General features: G+C 38.4%; 1 non-coding gene across 1 annotated transcript; it reads left to right on the top strand.

The window, feature by feature from the left end:
• Positions 1 to 7,418: 7,418 nt before the first annotated feature.
• Positions 7,419 to 7,526, top strand: LOC121247961. Its single transcript, XR_005937361.1, has one exon. It is a non-coding gene; the product is annotated as a small nucleolar RNA R71 (small nucleolar RNA).
• Positions 7,527 to 22,371: the final 14,845 nt, after the last annotated feature.

Genomic DNA, 22,371 nt, shown 5'->3' on the forward strand with positions numbered 1-22,371 from the left:
GGTGATTTCTCGCCATGACCTATGAATACGTGTTTTTGCGTGGAAGGTGATTCATCGCCATGCATAAATAAGCGTTCACAGATTTATTTATATAAAATAGTTCATGCATATTCATTACTATTGTTTCTCATTAGTTAGAAATATATTAAAAAGTACAAATTTTTATATTATATAGTATAATTTTTATATTTGACTTATACAAAAAGATTTCAATTTTGATTCATATTCTTTATTGTTTTATTTTTTTTAATTTTCTAAATTGAGAAAATAAGAAACATTCAAAAGGTTGTCCTGCCGTGTTCAACCAAATGTTCCTTTGTCTAAGACAAAGACGAAACTCTAAATTTACGGTTGAGCTTGCTTGCATGGTACAACAAGCATATCTCTCACCCACTGGACCAAAGCTACCTTATGCATCTTAAAATTTTTTTAACCGAGCTGAGCAGAGCTTGATTGGGCATCTTTCAATTTGAACTTCAAGGAGAGTTCAAATTGAGTTTTCTACACATCGAGCCGAGCTCGAATTGAATTTTAAAGCTACTCTTATATGAGCCAAGCTCAAGTTGGGAGGGAATATTAGAAATTTGAGCCAAATTTGGATACACTCGACTCATTCGAACTTGACTCAAATATAGCCATAAAAAAGAACTAATAATGTAAGGGAATGACATTTACATATGTTAGGTCATTTACCAATGTCCTATTAGATAATGCTAACTACTTTAGTTATTAAATAAGAAAAATTATATTCAGCATTCCCACACACCACACACCACATTTGTTTTTTTTTTTTTAAATCTTGAATTCCCCCATGTGTCTCTTACACCCCGACGTGTAAGAGACATACGGAAAAATTCGAAAGTTCGAAGACACAAGCCTTTAGGTGACATTTAGGGTTTCAGCTAAGGGGATGAAGACGCCTAAACATGAAAGCCAGTCTTCTTCTTGCGACTTGCCACACATGCACAAGACTTTAGTGTCTCTAGAAGGGGCAATAATGAGGAAGGAGAAGATGAGGCTTTGGGAAGGAGCCACACGCCACCCATGATGGCACCCATGATGGCTTCTAGAAGAAGCTTTGGGAAAGAAAGACAAGAGGGTTTCGGTTAGGGCAAACACACACACGCAATATGCCAAATGAAATCCATGCACATGCCTAGGGACCATGAAGATTTTGGTCATGATGAGAAGCACTTAGGGTTTCGGCCATAAAGACCTACACGCCCTTTGTCCATAGTGTGGGTTCATTGAACCTAGACCACAAACAGGAATAGTAAGAGCCACTTAGGATTTCAGTTAAGGCAAAGAACCTTGCCACTTATCATCCATGCTAGAAAAACATTTGAAATTTTCGAGAGGAAAATGATGAGGAGGAAGAATGAAGATTTCAGCCAAGAGAATAATAAGCAACATGCCACTTGGCACCCATGCACAAGGACCCTTCAGTTGTCACCCTCAGGAGTAATGATAAGAGAGAGAGTGTGTGGGGAATTGAAAAGGTATTTAAGGGCTTCATTAAAGGGGTGGGCACACTACACCCCCACCAGAAGACACCCAAAGGTCATTTTGTCTAATTTTCAGATTCTACCTCCTCTCTCTTCTCTCTCACTTTCGTCCACCTTAGGAAGAGCTAGCCAAACACCATATTATCCTACCTTCCAAACACCTCCAACTCACAAGCATAGGAAGGAGTGTTGGGAATCACATTGGGTGGATTTGTATGGTGAGATTTTCAAACTTCTACTTCACTCACTACTCTAGAGCACACATGGCACTCACACGGATTTTCTTTGGATAAAGAAGGTTTTGGCTTGGATAAGTGAAAGATGTATAACACCACCTTGTCTCGAGTTGGGAGGATGATGGAAATGTTTGGTATAACCATGATGGATCTTGTCAAGTATGAGAGTCTAGGGTTTTCCTCTCAAGGAGACCGAACCACCACTAGCAAGAACGAGAGTCAAAGAATCTTTGGAGGGTTAGGTGACACACAACCACCACTACGGTTTCGAAGTAGGGTTTCCCTTCTAATGAAGCTCTTGGCCATGAGAGTTGATAAACACACACGAAGTATACTCCTTACACACACAGTGCACACTAGCAACTATTAGGGATACTAGGATTGCATCATTGGAAGTTTTACCAAGTACGGAGAACATGAACTCCATTCGACCTAGGACATTTCCTCAAGATCTGAGTTCATGAATGGTCACAAAGTGAGAAAGAAACCCTAGAACCGAATAGGGTGAACCCTATAACATGACACACTGATTACGCCCAAAGAATAACGCAGTAGTTGTAGCACAACTTTGAAAACTCAATTCCCAAAATTTTCAATCGGAAGGTATAGATTTATAAACCAAGATTAAACCAAATGTAACCCTTTGAAAAATCATTCACCAGTTTTAAAATATGTAAATTATTATCACCATTGAGAAAATCCAACGACGACAATATATTCTGGAAGCGATATTGCAGTAAAGAGTTAAATCATTATAGATAAATAATTGATCCAAACATAATCAAAGAACCAATCCATTCAATAGAAAAAGCATGACTGAATCCATAAACAGAATAAATTCTATGATTATTCGGAGAAGAAAACATCAACAATAAATTGAGAATGATAAAACAAAAGAGTTTTGGTAATTGAAAACTAAATACATAAATTAAAAATACTATCTAATGTGCAAGTTCATCCCTATCCCTACTTGAGAATTTAGTTACTCATAAATATAATGGACAAAAAAACTCTCAGGTAAAAAATAAAGTAAACGACGGCCATGGACTTTAATTTCCTCTCTTCCTCCTTTAGAATTGAGCCGTCTCACCTTTTTCAACCCTCAATTTCATGCTAATGAAATACTTATATAGGATAGGAAAGAAACCCTAATGTCTTTCATATTCCCGCATACAAAATCGCCTAAATTTTAGGACTCAACTTGGTAGTCACGTATGTATTTCAGGAATTCGGATTTGGAAATCCTTATTAGAGATAACTTTGTATCCCTTTAAGATAGCTTTCCAACACATTAAGAATCGCATCAATCCAACATTTGAACGGAAAGTTATGATCAAAATACTAAAGTATGTATAGGCTGCCTTCTAGAGAATTTCGTACTGACTTTTTCTCTTGATCTGAATTACTCTAAAACCCCATCATTATCCTTATTTGAAGAGTGCTACACTCGTTGAACGTTTTAGGTTGTTCCAATGTCTTACTCACTTGAAAGTCCTTTGAATTTGATTGGGTTTGGACTTGTTCTTTTATAGACTCTGAAATTAAACATAAAAATTTGCTCAGGAGTATTCCAAAGTAAATAGAAATTCAATTCAAGAATACACATTCCTATTATTTCTATTCACATTTTAACATTTTAGTCCAATAATAGGGTATTTAGAATGCACTTTTGTGCACTGATCACACCTCCCAATTGCTTATTGCTAGTCTCTAGCAATTTTCATGCCAAAACAACAAAGGAGACCAAAGAAAATCACACACAAAGGCCAGGCCACCAAGGCACACTTTCCAGATTCACATATCAAAGCAATCTTAGGAATTCATTAACCCTATCACAAGCAATCCACCTATAGCAATCCACAGAGTGTGTGTGTGTTTCAAACTGTATCCATCTAACTAGAAGCCCTGACACATGCAACATTAAGAACATCAAGCGAAAGGTTCAACTCCATAATTCACAGGTATAAAAGTGTTTCGTGTGAGGATTCTCTCTATGGAGTTGACAATAGGTGTACACACACTCTCGTGGGGAATTAGGCAGTTATGTACAAGCAACAAGCAAACATTGATTTTATGATAGGAACACGAACAAATGAGACTTTCACCACTCTTTCCAAAAGCTTACTTAGGATCAGAACGGTCAACACAAAAGGTTATAACATGGCTTAGGTTCAGTGCTATATCAAAAAAAAAAAAAAGATGCAAAGGATTCAAAAACTTCCAAGTACATACAAAGGAAGTCTTATTAAACCTTTCAATAAACTACATTTCTCACTTGATATACTTTTCAATCTTTCAAATCTTCGAATAATGTCTCTTTTTCTTTTTTTTTTTTCATTTTTCTTATAATTTGGTGAACAATTATGTCACCCTGGTATTTTGCTATTTCTACCCAGCCTTGGTATATTTGCCTTGAAGCTCACTCACTTGGACACCTTGTAACTCATTTTCTTCCATTTTTTTCTCTCTCTCTCTTTATTCCGTGCAAAAAAAAAAAAAAAACTCCACTTCTAGTGTACACTTGGAAGTAACAAGGGTAGGAAAAATCAGTGTATATGTTATACTCCAATGTGGAGAGGTATGGATAACATGGGCATATGAATAGAAAAAGTTACATATGTTTATTGGCTCAAAGTTGGCTACTAGGGGTTTATGATGGAAAGTGTTAGCTTGAAAGGCTCAAACGTTGATTCTAAGTTGACATTCGTCATATCCCAAGTATATCCTAAGTTGACCATGTAATGATATTTTTAGAAGAAGTGTCCAATTCAACAGATCAATGAACGTTTATCATAATTTACTATATTCGTAAGCTCCCAATCCTCTCAAAAACTCACATGAATACTTAAGCAAAAGAGTTCTCTAGCTACATGTGTCAAACCACCATCTTACCACAAAGCTTGGATAAGTGTATTAAGGGTTCTGTGAATGCTTCAGCAAAAAATGATTATGGTGGGTTTGGTGAATTCACGAAGATGACTATGAATGAGAATGAGTACACGTGAAAAAGATGAATGTGAGATGCAAAATTAAAAAAATTCGACACATGAAAATATGCCACATAATTCCTACAAGCATTTTAAATACTGAATTTGCACCACCACCCCCACCTTAAATGAAATATTGTCCTCAATGTTTAAAAATCAAATTTGAATGATGAATAACTAAAAATGGTATAATACACCCGATGAGTGACGTGGATAGTTTGCTAAGTACCAAAGATGGTAACCTAAAATGACAAAATGAAACTAACTTGCAAACAAAAATAAAGAAAACAACAACAAACAAAAAAGGAAAAGAAAGAAAATAAGAAGAAAAAAAACAAATAAAGAAAAACATACATGCGTGGTGTGGTCAAGATTGATAGACCGTATCTACAAGTGGAATGTCTTCCACTTCTGGAACTTGCCTATCAATTAATACTTTAAGGTGTTGACCATTTAATTTAAAGATCTGATCATCCTTAGGAACCTCTATTTCAACCGTCCCATTTGCAAAAATATTATTCACTACAAAAGGGCCGGTCCACCTAGACCGAAGTTTTCCTAGGTGCTTATGGAGTCTAGAATCATATAAGAACACTCGATCATTAGGCTTAAACATTTTTCACAAAATATTTTTATCATGAAACACTTTCGTTTTAGCCTTATAGATTTTAGAGTTCTCATAAGTATCATTTCTCAATTCTCCAACTCGGTCAACTAAAATTTCCTATTCTTATCAGCATTCAATTTCGAAGAAATACTGATAAGAAAAGTGTCACCTCGGCCGAGAAATGCATACTTAAGACTTGAGGGTAGTGGCTTCAATTCCAATTTGGGACCATCCATGCTTGAAGGAATCTACTTTTCACTTTTCTTAAACAGCTCCTCAAATTTCAGTTGCCAAATATGTGGGCCATACTTATGAGGTTCATCAAAAATAGCACAGATGAATCAGTCATAGTATTAAACTTAGAATTAATAAGAAAATATTCAAGGGAATCAGAATCATGAGTTATGCGAACTCCCTTATCTATGAGTGTGTCAATCATGTACGTTTGGTGGCACTCATTATCCTCCCTAGGCTGATTACTGATGTGGAATATGTTGACCTCCATGGTCATATTTCCAAAAGATAGTTTCATCAGCCCATTCCCGCAGTTTATAAGTGCATTAGCCGTAGTAAGGAAATGTCTACTAATATTAGAGGAATCTTAGAGTCAGAGTCAACAACCAACTGAGTATCCAAAACTAAAAAATCAACAGGATAGTAAAACTTGCCAATTTGGATCAAAACATCCTCAACTATCCCTCTTGGTTTCTTAACTGAACGGTCAGCCAATTGAAGCACAACAGAAGTATGCTTAATTTCACTCAAACCAAGCTGCAAATAAATGGAATAAGGCATCAAATTTACACTAGCTCCTAAATCTAGCAACGCTTGCCCAAACTCATGATTCCCAATATTACATGCAATGGTTAGATAACTAGGATCCTTGTACTTAGGAGGAATTCACTATTCAATTAGAGCACTAACTTGCTCTGTCAGGAATGCTGTCTTCTTCACATGGTACTTCTTCTTAACTGTACGCAAATCCTTGAGAACTTTTGCATAAGTAGGAACTTCTTTAATCACATTCAAAAGAGGAAGATTGATTTTTACCTGCCTTAGATTCTCTAGGATTTCATTGTTAGGATCCAGAGTTCACTTGCTTAATTTTAAAGCTTGAGGGAATGGTACCTTAACTGGGCTCTTGATTACCTCAGCTTACTTAGGCAACTCAGCACTATCATTTCTTTGTTCCTCTTCAACATCTTCAGGCTTATCAATTGTTGAGATGTGTAAGGACATACTCTTTCGTGTCACAATGGCATTGACCTCCTTCAAATTTTCTTGAGCCATATGTTGACCTTGGGGTGTGGATTGAGTTTGAGAAGGGAACTTACCACGCTCATTCACACTCAAAGAGCTCATCAACTTGGATACATGGCTTTTTATCTCCTTATTTTCTTCAATAACCTGCATAATCAAAGATTCAAACTTTTGATTAGTTTTATTATGTGCCTCAATAAAAGCATGCAAAGTGTCTTATAAAGGACTCCTAGAAGATGAAGGTGCATGATATGATGCAGGATATGATCTAGAGGGTTGTGCAGGCTGTTGGTTTTCAAACTTCTAGCTAAGATTGGGGTGATTGTGCCACCCTAGATTATAGGTATCAGAGAAATGTGTAAAAGGCTTATTGTACATATCTAAGGTATTACATTATTCCTCATACATCACTCTCATCTCAGCAAATGTGGGACACTCTTGGGCGAGGTGATCTACCCCGCCACATACAAAACATGATCCAAAAGACTTGGCATGATTAGCCACGTGTATTGGCTTTAAGTCCATAGTCTTTAGCACTTCTAGCTCCCTAGTGAGCATTTCAACCTTAGCCTTTAGGCTATCCTTTTCTTTGAGATGGTTTATTCCACCACCATTTGGGTTTCCTGTAGGTCGTGACCTATTTGTGTTCTCAGTAGCATTAGGTCCAGTCCAAGTATGAGCCATTTCAGCAAGCTCATTGAGGTATTCTATGGCCTCATCAGGATCTTTCTGTAAGAACTCACCATTATACATCATCTCCACAAATTGGCGTTCTCTAGGTGTAAGTTCCTTATAAAAATAGCTCACTAAGCGCCAATTCTCATACCTATGGTGAGGACACATACTCAATAACTCCTTAAATCTCTCCCAAGACTGATACATAGTCTCACTATCCTTTTGTGCAAAGGTGGAGATTTGCCTTTTTAAAGCATTGATCTTATGTTGGAGAAAGTATTTATTAAAGAAGACATGAGTCATCTCATTCCATGACCAAATAGATCGTGGTCTCAACGAGTATAGCCAACTCTTAGCTCTATCCTTCAAGGAGAAAGGAAAGAACTTAAGTCTTACAACGTCATCAGCTGCATTTTGACCATGAAAAGTCGCAACTACTTCCTCAAACTCCTTAATGTGCACATATGGATTTTCATTTTCCAAGCCATGAAAAGTAGGGAGTAACTGTATCATCCCTGTTTCAAAATCTAGTTAGTGAGTATTAGCTAGAAACATGATGCATGATGGTGTGGTTGTGCGTGTAGGGTGGAGGTAATCATGAAGAGTTTTAATGGGTTGATTTTCGTGTTCACTCATTTTTTCGGGACTAGATGGATTGTCAAATAAATAATTTAAAAAATTTGATTCTGACTCTACCACAGATCCACAAGCAAATCTACCCAATGTGTCTCTATATCTATACATGCAAGGTAACAAAATATTAAAAAAATAAAAATACTATAAAAAAAAAGAAGAAAAAAAATAATGCAGCAAACTAAAAGAATGAACAAAGTTACCGCCTTTTCGAACTGATAAAAAGAAAAACAATCTAACAATTCTTTTACCATCTCACGGCAACGGCGCCAAAATTTGATTACGCTCAAAGAATAACGCTGTAGTTGTAGCACAACTTTGGGGTGTCGATTTCACAGAGAGAAAAATTGAAAGAATAGTAGAAGGAACAAAGAAACTAAAGAAAAATATTAAATGATTAATAAAGAACAAAGATTAATTTTAAATGCAAATTAAAGTGAAGCAAAGTGGCTAACGAAAAAAGTACTCAAATTTGCAAAACAGTAAAGTGTCGGAAGTCCCTTGCACAAATCTGGTATTTCAATTATTCTTAAATCATTGAATAACTCAATTGGAAACTCAATTCCCAAAATTTCAATTCGGAAGGTATAGATTTATAAACCAAGATTAAACCAAATGTAACCCTTTGAAAAATCATTTGCCACTTTTAAAATACGTAAATTATTATCACCATTGAGAAAATCCAACGACGACAATATACTCTGGAAGTTATATTGCAGCAAAGAATTAAATCAATATAGATAAATAATTGATCCAAACATAATCAAAGAACTAATCAATTCAATACAAAAAGCATGACTGAATCCATAAACATAATAAATTCTATGATTATTCAGAGAAGAAAACATCAACAATGAATTGAGAATGATAAAACAAAAGAATTTTAATAATTGAAAACCAAATACATAAATTAAAAATACCATCTAATGTGCAAGTTCATCCTTAACCCTACTTGAGAATTTAGTTACCCATAATTATAATGGACAACAAAACTCTCAAGAGAAAAATAAAGTAAACGGCAGCCATGGCAATTTATTTCCTCTCTCCCCTTTTTCAATCCCCAATTTCGTGCTAATGAAATACTTATATAGGGTAGGAAAGAAACCCTAATATCTTTCATATTCCCGCATACAAAATCGCCTAAATTTTAGGACTCATCTTGCAGCCACATACGCACTTCAGGAGTTTGAATTTGAAAATCCTTATTAGAGACAACTTTGTATCCCTTTAAGATAGATTTCCAACGCATCAAGAATCACACTAATCTGATATTTGAATGGAAAGATCTGATCAAAATACTAAAGTATGTATAGGCTGCCTTCTAGCAAATTTCATACTGACATTTTCTCTTGATCCGAATTACTCTCAAACCCCATCATTATCCTTATTTGAAGATTCCTACACTCGTTGAAATTTTTTAGGTTGTTCCAATGCCATTCCCACTTGAAAGTCCTTTAAATTTGACTGGGTTTGGACTTGCTCTTTTATAAACTCTGAAATTAAACATAAAAATCTGCTCAGGAGTATTTCAAAGTAAATAAAAACTCAATTCAAGAATACATATTAATTCATATTATTTCTAGTCACATTTTAGCATTTTAGTCCAATAATTGGGTATTTAGAGTGCACTTTCGTACACTCATCACACACAAACACTCGGATTGAAGTATAATTGATTATACTAAGTCTAATGATTTAAATAATACACTTTTAGTTTTCTCGATCGTTGGCATTGTCTTTACATTGGATATTTGTAAGTTAAAATCTAACTTACTCTTGAATAGTGTACTTATGTATTATGTAAACTTTGCATTTGTTGTTCAAATTGGATTATGGAATTGCTACTTGTCACATGCTATAATTGTATCGTATACTTATATGTTGACTCAAATGACATGTTTGATGCTTTAGAAATGATGTATGTTGTGTTGAATTTTCGTATGATACACCCAAGTATATTGCATGTTCTAATTCTTTCAAGCCGTAATCGTGATGCACTTTTGATATATGGCACGAGTAGATGATTTCATCGCATAAGAGTCACATGGTTTCATGCTATATATGTTCGGGTCATGCATTAAAGGAAAACAAGTTTTTGACCCAAGTACAAGTCACATGCATTTCGGATTATGCATTTTAGAAAAGATAGAATAAGAAAACGGTTTTTGTCATGACCCCAAATGCTAGGATGGGGGAATATCCTAGTAGAACTCTTATGTCCACTATAGAGTACTTAAATTGGAGTCGTAACCCCTAGGTTGATGAAGTACAATCAACGTACTTCGAATGGGTTCTTTTTAAAAGATTCTGGAGCGAAGTAACACCTAACGCTAGTGGGTGAAACACATTGAAAATGCAGTGAATAGGAATTGCAAATAGTTGTATTATATGAACTCAATGTACTCACACCGGTTAAGAGAACCAGTTATGTGATGCAGTAACTAGCAGGAAGCCCACGGTGCATAGGGGAGCTGTGAGGTATCCACCCACATTGTTATTGGGTTAAATGGTTATAAATGGTTAATATGGTTTAGAAAAGGAACTTTTGCATGATTATTTTGCAACTCTATTACATGATTTTTTAATTTTATGAAATGAGGACAGCACCTCCAAACTTTATTGAATCAAACCCTCACTTTTGGCCGAGGAAAACCTAAACAAACAATACTACTAACAAAGCCTCACAAACAATATTGCTAATAAACCATAACATCCAACCAAAGAAAACCCAAACCAAAAAAATTAATGCCTAAAGTTAAGCAAACTACGATAATCCAATCTAAGCAAACCTCTCACACGGTGGAGCAAATCATCGATACCCATATATGTACAATTCTTCCCCTCCTCCCCCTACTTTACCAGAAAATCCGCCACTTTATTCCCTTCCCTAAACTGATGAGCAATCGTGTGATCAAAACCATGAATAGCCTTGATGAGCTCTTCCCTTAAATCCCATAAATAGCAAGCTGTACAAGAAGAATCTCTCAGCCCCTGTACCACCCACATCAAGTCACACTCAATTTCTATCCTTTAATCCAAGATCCCTACAAAGCAATAAACCATGCATTAAGGCACATAGTTCGGCTTCATTATTGGTACCATAACCAAACTTAGCCAAAAAAGTTGCCACCATTTTTCCTCTATCATTCCACACTACCCTTCCCCCCCCCCCCCCCCCCACTACCTAGGTTGTTCCTGCAAGTGTCATCCATATTTAACTTGAACCAACCATCCCTTAGTATCTTCCATGAAACTTGTAGAGGAGGCCGAATTGGTATATCATGCACCAACACATCTAAAGCAGCAAGAATGGCACTGTCCAAGTGAGAAATGACACTCACTTTAATAATTTTTCCAGAAATCTGCCACAACCAAGTTCTTATCGAAAGCCATACACTATCCACTGACTGTGTAACGCCCGTCCTTGTGGTGGTACTTTTTACAAAATAATTTTAGAAAAGACGACGGGAATTACCGTTCGATTTAAAACTTTTTGCGTCTATACCCAAGGTGCAAGACTCTACGTTATAAAATAAAATGTGATTTGAGATAAAAGAGGTTTACAACGGAAATCATCAATTTTAACAATAAAAAGGCCTCTCATACATTTAAACGCTCATGCCTAGACTTCTGTGCTCTTCCCCATGGGCCATGTCCGCCTGACGCATACTTCTCATTCAGTTCTTGTGGGGGGAAGGGGCATACATAAAAACTAAAATGAGTCGATGACTCATAAGCATTACTTCATACAGTTAAAATATAACAACATAGGTTTTCATTCATGCATTCATCATTCATACATATTATACGTACATGCATATATGCATACGTGTGTTTGTTTGAAAACATCACTGAACATGGTTTTTCTTTCTAAAAAGGGGCTTTCTTTTCGTAAAACGTGTCTCCCGTCAGTACCTTCATTTCTTAAAGAGTTCGTGCATTCATGCATTCATATTTTTTATCACTTTCATTGGCCGGTATACTCTGTTATGCCCCGTGTGTTGGGGTTAACGGTCTTCCATTGGACCCAGACTCTGCCCGTGGCCATGGGTTGGGAATCCATTTTCAGTCAGGGGGCAGCACTGGGTGCACTACTAGTACTACTTACCCGGCATTGCAATCTGCCCATTCATTGGTACCCTTTCCATTCATTCATGTGGCCGTTACGTATCTTCATACAATAAACGTTCATTTCATTTCAGTCCTTTCTTACAGTTCAGTCCTTTCAGTCCAGTCCTTTTCATTTAATAGTTCGTTTATGGAAAAACGTCATTTGAAAGCATGGGCTTAAACATAATCTTTTCATGGTTTCCGTAAAACATCAGTTCATTGATTTTCTTCGAAAATACATACAATAGATATAGCGTATAGTCATCCATTCACATGCGTACAATTAATATTTTGGGTGTGTGAAAAGGGGCTGCCAAGGAGGGGCTGTACATACTTATACCTTTGAACACTTAGCATGCTTTTCGAAAAACATCTTTCGTGTCTTTCGTTTCGTAAGTAAAGAAAATCTTTTGTTTCGTAAGTAAAGAAAAAGCGTTTCGTTTTCGTTTCTTATATTTTAGAAAACTCTAGAAGAGTATGAACGTAATACTTACTTGGACTCCATGCTACTTTCATATCATGCAGTCCATTCATGTGCATGTCAGATGGCAACCTACATGCATACACATAACCTTAGCGTCATTCTCTATCTAGTATATAAGTAACTTAAACTTAAAACACATAAGCTACACCTCACTTGGAACACTTTCCTCCTATCTCGTGCTCTTACGTGTCCTTTACTATGCTAAAACCTCCGGGGACCACTTAAAGTCACTACCTCTTCCAAACTCGACGTTCTACTTCGAGTGCTCATCCTCTAAGGTGATTCACCTTAGGATCAAGACACTAAGACGTTCGTCTTACCTTTCCTGTTAACCACATTCCGACGCATGATTCCAATTGACAGAATCATGCATCCCAATCCTAACAGTACACCCATCACTACCTCTATGCATCTAAGCCTATACTAAATCCTCATTCCCATCCATACAAGCCACATGGCTCTAAGCCAACTCTGAGGCTTAAGCACCGTGTAACTGTACTCAGGACAGATTACCCATTACATATGGTGAATCCATCCAGCACATGTGTCTAACCAGATTACACATGTACCTTACCCCTTTATCACCTGAGACAAACATATAACATGTTGATCACCTGCTCGTAGGGACAAGGGTCATACTCCGATACCGACCTTCTCTTAACCCGGCTAGCATGACTCTTCACGCTATCCATCCCTTTTGACAGTTCATCCCAACACTTAACACGACAAGACTCCATTCACAACCATGCCTTACGTCATGTCATACAGCTCGAGACTACTCCCAAGCTACACCGTGACCTTGTCACATCACCTGACATCCCACTATGCCATTCTTACGCCAACTCCTAACTCATCACGAGTACGGTTCCTCACGTACTCCTATCACAGGATGACATCTCGTCACGATCCTGCTGCGCCATTCCTATGCTAACTCCTCACCTCTCATAAGCATGATTGCTAGTAAGCATGTCACTTCGTGACATTCCCCAGTCATGCTTCCATTGCGCACTCTTACGCTTGTTCTATTACTTCACCCATACTCCTAGCCATAAGTCAATTACAGTGACACCTGTCACCTTAGACTACAGGCTACACCATAACTACTTCGGAACACTGTTCCACAGTTCTTGACACTAGTCACCATGCTCTACGCCCATTGACCACACAACCATCCTTATCTCTGCGACACGCCGCATGGTGTGTCGCTGCACCTCTTGGAGTACACTCCACGTATACTCCCTTCTCACACGCTATGCTACATCACCACTATGGCGTACACGCCATATGGTGCATCACTCCATCACATGGAGTACACTCCACGTGTACTCCCTTCATACACACTATGCCACACATCACCATTATGGCATACCCGCCATATGGTGCATCACTCTACTACGTGGAGTACATTCTACGTGTACTCTTCCCATTACACATGCCACGTCACCAATACAACACATACTCCACAACCACACTTCACAACACAGTACACAAATACGCCCAACACTTCACATACACAACACATCACATCTCCATACAACACAGTGAACTCCACAATACTAACAATACAGTCCACAGCCTAATCAACTAACTAACATTTAATGTAAATAACGAGGGATAGAAGGTTATACCATCGATAGGATAACCCATGCGTTGCTCGCTGGTCGTCACAACCGATGACGCCGGAAGGGTCGTACGTGGCGGCTAACCCACGTACAATGGTTGTTTGGGCGTTTGGATAGCTAAGTGTGGTCTTGGAAGGACTCGTGGTGGCCTTGTGATGGCGGCAAGGAGCGTAACACGGCAGATCTGGCCGTCTATAGTGGCTGTCCATCACGTGTAGTGGCTACCCACTGCATAAAGTGGTAGTTTGGACCTAGGGTTCGGCTAAGGGAGGTCAAGGGAGGCTGCTGGTGGAGCTGTGGAGGCTCGGTGGTGGTGGCATGGCGGTCCACTATGGTGGAGGGGAAACTGGCCGTGTGCGAAAGGGGGAGATGCCGTGAGAGAGTGAGGGAGAGTGAGAGAGCATAGGTGGCAGATTGAGGCCATGGGTGGTTGGGATGGGTCGGTGGTGGCCTGAGGATGCCGAAGAGGGTGGTCACATGCCGTGGGTGGCGGCGTATGGTGGTGGAGGTGGCCTAAGGGGAATGGGCGTCCGTGAGAGAGTGAGGGAAGGTGAGCATGCATGGTGGCTCGGCTGGACTTGGGGATGGCTAGGAGAGGTGGTCGGTGGCCAAAGGAGGTCCCGGTGGTGGTGCGGTGGCTGGAGGAAGTGGAGCTCCGCCGTGGGTGTGGAGAACCCGTGCAAGAGAGAGGTGGACTTCGAGGGAGCAGACCGTAGGGAGATGGAGGCCGAGCTTGTTGGAGGAGAATGGCGGGTTGGAGGGGAGGCTACTGTGGTGGTGGTGGTGCTGGAGGACGGCGCACGGCGGCGCAGCAGCATCAAGCCCGTTTGGGCTGTGCACTGCCGAGAGAGAGGAAGAGAGAGCGTGAGAGAGGGAGACCGGTGTGGGGGAACTCGTCGGAGTGAGGTGGTGCCGGTGGAAGGGGCGGTGAGGCTCACCGGCGCACGGCGGCACCGGGCTAGGCAGTGGAGGAATTGGGTGAGAGAGGGTGTTGTGCAGTGCAAGCCGAAGGAGAGAGGGAAGAGAGAGAGAGGGGAAGGAAAAGTGAGGGAGAAAGAGAGAGGAGCTGGGGTTTTATCCTAAAACCCAACATCTGGGGATCTACAAAACGATCTAACGGTGACCCTTAAATACTGATTTGAAAATACGTAAACGTTAACTTAATTAAAACATTGAGAGGAATTAAGGTAGAATATTATTTAAAATAATATTCCTTCATCATTAATAAAATAATGAAATCTTACTTAACATATTTAAGAGAATAAAACCATTAAATTCGTTTAAAGATTTCATCATTATTTAAATCACGTAATATTTTAAATAACTGGAATCATTTATATAAAATGATTCCCCACAATTATAATATTTTTGGAGCTCTTCAAAGATATTATAATTGAGTTATTTAAAATATTACTTAGTTAAATAACGATGGGAATATTCCATTTAAAATACACATAACTTCATAACACAAAGCTAGCTTTAGAAATCACATGGTATTTTTAAAAACACGCCATCGGGGTTCGGCATGCATAACAAGGCTCGCAGTCATTAGAGAGAAGGGGCAGACTGTTGCATAACCCCATCCTTAGAATGTACTTACGTCAGAAAGAAAGAACGTACGTCAGAAGGAAGGAGCGGGGTGTTACAAATTGGTATTTCCCTTCCATCCTTGCTGAACAATGCCATTGCCACAACCTCCAAGATGTGACGACCAAGACTTTCTACGCTTTTGTGTAATTTTTTTTTAAAGAGCCCATGAGAGTTTCGGCCTTGTAGGAAATTAGGGTTTTGAAGCCCAATGCAATTAGGGCTCACACCCAACTTGAGGTGTATGCATAGTGCCTGACATCCAATAAGGTTAAGAATAGGACTTGATGAATCTAGATGGAAATAAGGGAAGGGAGCTTAGAAGGAGCTAGGAATTTTGGCTTACACGCCTATCATAGGAAAAGCTAGCACTTTTTGCCATGTGTCACGCATGCATGAAGATCTTTGATTGTGGAATGAAGCCTTTGACATATGTCACCATGGGGAAAGGAACTTAGAAGGAAATGATTAGGATTATGGGAAAAGGGAACTAGGGAAGGCCAAGAGGCCTTGGACAGCAACAAGGAGAGGATAAAGGATTTTTTTTTTTTTGCCATGTGTCTTCCATGCATGAAGGTAAGTAAAAAGTTACCTTGGAAAGGAGCGAGAACAAGGAGGGAAGAAGGCTACATGCCTAAGGGCTTCTAGAAGAGAAGCTTGTGTAAGAAACCCTTGAGGTGGTCAGCTAGGGCAAGATCTTTGTGCCAAAAGAGGACCAATCACATGCTTGTCCAAAAATATGGTGAAAATAAGATCTCCTAGGGAAGAAAAAGGGGTTCGGCAGCCCATGCTCTTACACACACACTCTTCACATGCTACTTGGCACTCAGAACACATGTAAGAAATTGAAGAGGATTTGAGTGGAGGAAGGACATTTTAGCCACTAGATACATTGAACCAAGACATGAAATGATGGGCAAATGAGGAAGGTGAATTCGGTTGTGGAAGAGGGAGGCGCCATATGTCATCCATGCATGAGCTTGTTTCATGCAAGAGGCTTCTTCAAATGTCTATAAAAGGGGACAAACCAAAAACCCTAGGACCTTTGGCCATTTTATGTTTCTCTTTTGATTTTCGATCGCTACACAATTCCTCCCCAAGTTTCCATCATTTTTCTCACCATCTAAACACTCTCCACCATACATTTTTCACATTCAAACATCACTTGGAAGTTAAGCAAAGCTAGGAGATATTTTCAAGAAGGGAGACTAGAAGGTATGAAGCAACGTTTCCCTTACTATACACACACACACATGGATTGAAAGGAGAGGAAGTTTCGGTTTAAGCCAAGTTCATTTGAAAGTTATACTCTCACACATGCACACTTGAGCTAGATGGATTTAGCTTGTATTTTGAAAGGTTACTCCACATGAACCACGTCTACACTCACATGGTTAGATTAGGATTTTGTCTTCAAGAAAGATAATATAACCCTACTTGTCTTAAAGCTCTAAAAACATGGTGTCTTGAGGAAAGAGGGTCACGTCACTAGTGAGTTATAGATAGGGTTTCTACTAGAGGGCAAGTTTCAGATTCAAGAGGGAAGGGTCCAAAAACTTGGGGGTTTTCTTGGAAAGAAAAAGGTGTAAGAAGCACTACACATGAACATATAGTTAGGGTTTTTCTTGAGCAAAGATCCTAACTAGTATTTTAGCTTGCTTATTATAAAAATACATTTAGGATTTTTGTAAGTACACCTCTAACTTGTACTTGGATATTTTATGCATATGGCTTGTGAACTTGTTGGTTGATTCGGTTTTTGTATGATGGTTTGGGACTTGATGTTTTTCCATGTGTTATGAACTTCTTTTGTTATGGTTATTTTAAAGCATGATTGAAAAGGTTTAAGGAAGACGTGTATGATATCAAAAAGGGAGTAAGAATGCCATGCTAGGATTTGGTTTTTACAATGTTTGTTTATACATGAATGGTTGTCACTCAAACGTTTTAGTATGGGACTATACTCAAGCAAATATTGTCCATGATCACAAGGAAGGGTTTTGGCCACCCATGAGAAATTATTTATTAAAGGTTTTTGTTTAATGCATTAGAAGATTCTAAGTTCATGAAAATCGATTGAAATGCATGTTTACTAAGATAAGAGGTTTCGGCTAACCCAATGGATGAAGCATGATCATTGGTATCTTAAGTTTGATGTGATACAAATGATGGTTGGTTAGGTTAGGGTTTTATGTGTTTCAGCCCTTACATGATGATGATTGGAATGTATGCTTCTGATTGATATGCATGCCTTCGAGTAAGTATAAAGGAACATGTTCGCATGTTCTAATATTTTCAAGCCGTAACATGATATGTATTTCATGAATGAATGTCTGATGGTTATTATGATAAAGCATTTCGGCATCAAATGGTTATGATGAAGCATTTTGGTATTTCATGCGTCTCATGAAAATTCTAAGGTCCATTGTCATGTCACATGCATTGGCATTATGAAAACCTTTTTTGAAAGGAAAAAGAGTCTTTTTAAAAAGTAAAGTTTTTATCACAACCCCAAATGCTGAGATCGGGAAAATATCCTAGTGGAACTCTTATGTCCTCTTAGGAGTGTTTAAAATGGAGGGATACCCCTGGATCGATGAAGTACTGTCAGCGGATCTCGAATGGTACCTAAAAAAAAAAGGATACTGGAGCGGGATAGCACCAAAAGCTAGTGGGTGCACCTACGGTGAAGGCAAAATGAGAGCTGCCATATATGAATGTAACACCCCAATGGAAGGCCCAAACCACATGGCCTATACTCCAAAAGGACTAGTCAATGATGCAATTGAAGCCCCATTGGAACCTTATAAAGAGCAAGAACTTCGCATTCCCAAGCAATATGGGATCTCATATACCACCTACCCTTATCCATGTCATATAGGGTATCACAATAGAGTCCCAAGCAATATGGAATCTCATACACTACCTACCCATATCCATATCATATGGGGTATCACAATGAAAGTCAAGACATAGTCACCTTAGTCAAAGTGGCCAATGGTTGATACGGTAACTAGCAGGAAACACACAGTGCATATGGGAGCCATGAGGAAACCAATATTATGTTATGTTATGATATGTTATAAGTCAAGAAATGCTACAAGCTCATAAGTATGAAATGAAGAAAGCATATTTTCGAAAGTCAAGGTTATGAAATGTCATGTTTTTATACAAAGTCTTTGAAAGGTCAAGAGCATATGTACAAGTCCATGTCTATGCATTCATTGTTAAGTTTGCTTCATATGCTTATGATATTTGTTACACGTTATTTATTTACTTACTGAGATTTCTCCACATCTCACTGTTGTATTTATCCATTATCATTCCTAACTCAGAATGATAAAAGCTGTGACAGGTTTAGTCAATGCAAATGATGAAGCGCAAGAGGGCAATACTTTCTCCGGAGAGGATCGCATCTAAGATGGTTACAGGCTCGTCCGAGCCTTCCATTTTGGACCATCTCGAGTCGATTGATAGAGCAATCACTGAGATAATTGAAGACATAGAAAAGTTTAGAAGGTCCCACAATAGGGACAAGGACCGGGCTTTAGAAAAGTGAGTAAGGCCCGAGTCTCACTGAAGATCAAGACAATATTATGGGACCACTTTTGGGGAAAGATTGTCTGTTTCAATTTTCGAATGTTCGGCCCCGCGTTTTGGAAGTTCTTTAGAAACTCATATCAACTATGATGACTATTTTGGAATTATGCAAAATTATTGGAATCTTATGTTACGGTACCATGACTAATATTTCTTTTAAATTGACTTAAGTTGACTTTCCACTGCGATATATAATAAGTGTTATTTTTATATGATTTTTATCGCTTTTTTATTTATGAAAAGTGTCATTTTCCCTTCAATACTATTCATTTTATTTTATTTCTACATATTTTTATTTATTTTCTTAGATTTGAAGAAATAAGAAGATTTAGTGCAAAAGAAGAGCATTTTGGTACAAAAATAGAGACTACGAATCCAGACCGATGAGAGACAGCGAGATTTGAAGAGAGCCGATGAGATTTGGGCAAGAAGCCTTTTTCCGTGGGTAGCAAAGAGATTTCTCTTACCTCTCGGTAAGTGAGGAGACTCGCGACCAGAAGGCGCAACTAAAAGGTACAAAGATTTGGCAACAAGACTCTAGGTGGTTAGATTGGGCTAATAGTCTAAACGACGAACTTAAAAGACCAACCTAAACTACATTGTGGGGCAATAACTAGAAAAGGTGAGTCGAGTCTTTCGTCCCGGTTGGGAGTCTTTCCACTCGATAGGCGAGGAGAGGGTTGTGTGGTCTTTGTGACTTCCACGCCTGTTCATTTGTGACTTGCCCACCAGTTATATTCAGCACACAACATCTATCCGGTGGGACCCTTCTGAATTCAACAATCAATCTATTGACGACAAAATCCTCATAAATTCGGCAATTCAAGCCGCATATCACTGAATCTTCCATTTTAGATAATTTTGATATCTTGGGATAATTTCCTTTTATGTTAACATCTATCTTTAGAAACCATTTTCCAGATTTTTAGGCTAGATTGTAGCCGCATTTATTTTGTTTCTGGATTTGAGTTTTGACATTTATTTAATCTCGTCTTGTGGGATGAATAGATAGTCTTGGTTCTTAATCTTAGTTTTATGTTTTAGAGTTTGAGTCTGAGTTTAGAGTTCCGGACTTTATTATTGAAGTGTTCTTTTGAGACGGTGGAACTGGAGGGCAGAGGTGAGAATCGCATGCTTTATCAACCGACTTCAAAAAAGAACACCAATTTTATTCTTTTTCTTTTCAATTCTATTATGAACTAATTCTATTTTCTAGAACTTTGATATAACCTAGCATTGAATTAATGTGTGATGCTAGCGATTATGCTATAGGTGTTGTTTTCAGAGAAAAGATAAATTTTTCATGTTATTTATTATGCAAGTCGGACTTTAACAGGAACTCAACTTAATTATGCAACTACTAAAAGAGAATTGTTAGTAGTTGTGTTTGCCTTTGACAAATTTTGTTCTTATTTGATAGGTTTGAAAGTGGTTGTCTACACCAATCACTCCGCTCTTAAATACTTGCTGTCGAAAAAGGATGTCAAACCAAGACTGTTAAGATGGATTTTGCTACTACAAGAGTTCGATTTAGAAATAAGAGATAAAAAAGGTATCGAGAATGTAGTGGCCGACCACTTATCTCACCTTGAACTTACAGAAGGGGCTGGCGAGGAGAATTTTCCAATTAATGAGACCTTCCCGGATGAGCAATTAATGGCTATACAAGTTGTTCCATGGTATGCCGACATGGTAAATTATTTGGTGTCCAGAATTCTACCAGCTGAGATGACCTATCAACAAAAGAAGAAGTTCTTCTTTAACTTGAAATATTATTTTTGGGAGGAACATTTTCTATGTCGGCATTGCACGGACCAGATAATCAGGAGATGTGTGCCCGAGGAAGAGATAGAGAGCATACTCAGACATTGCCACTCATTGGAAGCAGGTGGCCACTTTGATGGAGCAAAAACAGCAGCAAAAGTTTTACAATGCGGCTTTTATTGGCTGACTATTTTCAAAAACTCCTTTAATTTTGTTAATTTATGTGATCATTGTCAAAGGGTTGGCAGCATTTCTAGGAAACATGAGATGCCTTTAAACAATATTTTAGTGATTGAATTATTTGATATTTGGGGTATAGATTTCATGGGTCCTTTTGCATCCTCATATTCTAACAAATTTATTTTGGTTGCTGTAGATTTTGTCTCCAAATGGGTGGAAGCAGTCGCCTTGTCAACCAATGATGCGAGGGTCGTAGTGAATTTCCTGCGGAAGAACATTTTTTCCCGATTTGGCACGCCGAGGGCCATAATCAATGATCGCGGGAAGTATTTTTGCAATCGCCAATTTGAAGAACTACTAGCTAAATATGGCGTTACCCATCACGTGGCAACACCATACCATCCTCAAACGAGCGGCCAGGTCAAGGTGTTTAATCGGGAGCTGAACCGTATACTAAAGAAAACCATGAGTGTCTCTCGAACGAACTGAGCGAGAAGGTTAAAGGATGCCCTATGGGCCTATCGAACAACATTAAAAACATCGATCAGGATGTCACCTTATCGTCTCGTTTATGGAAAGCCTGCCATCTACCTATGGAGCTAGAACACAAAGCCTATTGGGCGACGAGAACACTGAACTTCGATTTACAAGCGGCTGGCGAAAAGAGAATACTACAGATCAACGAGATGGATGAGTTTCGCAATGATGCTTATGACAATGCTCAGATTTACAAAGATAAAACAAAAAGATGGCACGATAAGCATATTCTAAGTAGGGAATTCAAAGTTGGGAAGAAATTTCTATTATTTAACTCAAGACTTCGACTCTTCCTAGGAAAGTTGCACTCTCAGTGGTTAAGACCATTTGTGATGACCTGTGTCTTTCCCTATGGGGTGGTTGAAGTCCATCACAAGACAAAAGGTACATTTAAAGTAAATGGAAAGAGATTAAAACCCTATATCGATGGAGCCTTTAACTCGGAAAAGTGTTCCGTCGATCTCGCTAGTAATAAATGATGAGAGGACAATGTCTAGCTATAGACTTTAAATAAAGCACTTTTTGGAGGCAACCCATGTTTTTTTTATTATTATTAAGTTTTATGTTTGCTTCATATTATCCCT

The sequence above is a fragment of the Juglans microcarpa x Juglans regia genome, chromosome 1S, assembly GCF_004785595.1.
Source record: "Juglans microcarpa x Juglans regia isolate MS1-56 chromosome 1S, Jm3101_v1.0, whole genome shotgun sequence".
Classification (NCBI taxonomy): Eukaryota; Viridiplantae; Streptophyta; class Magnoliopsida; order Fagales; family Juglandaceae; genus Juglans; species Juglans microcarpa x Juglans regia.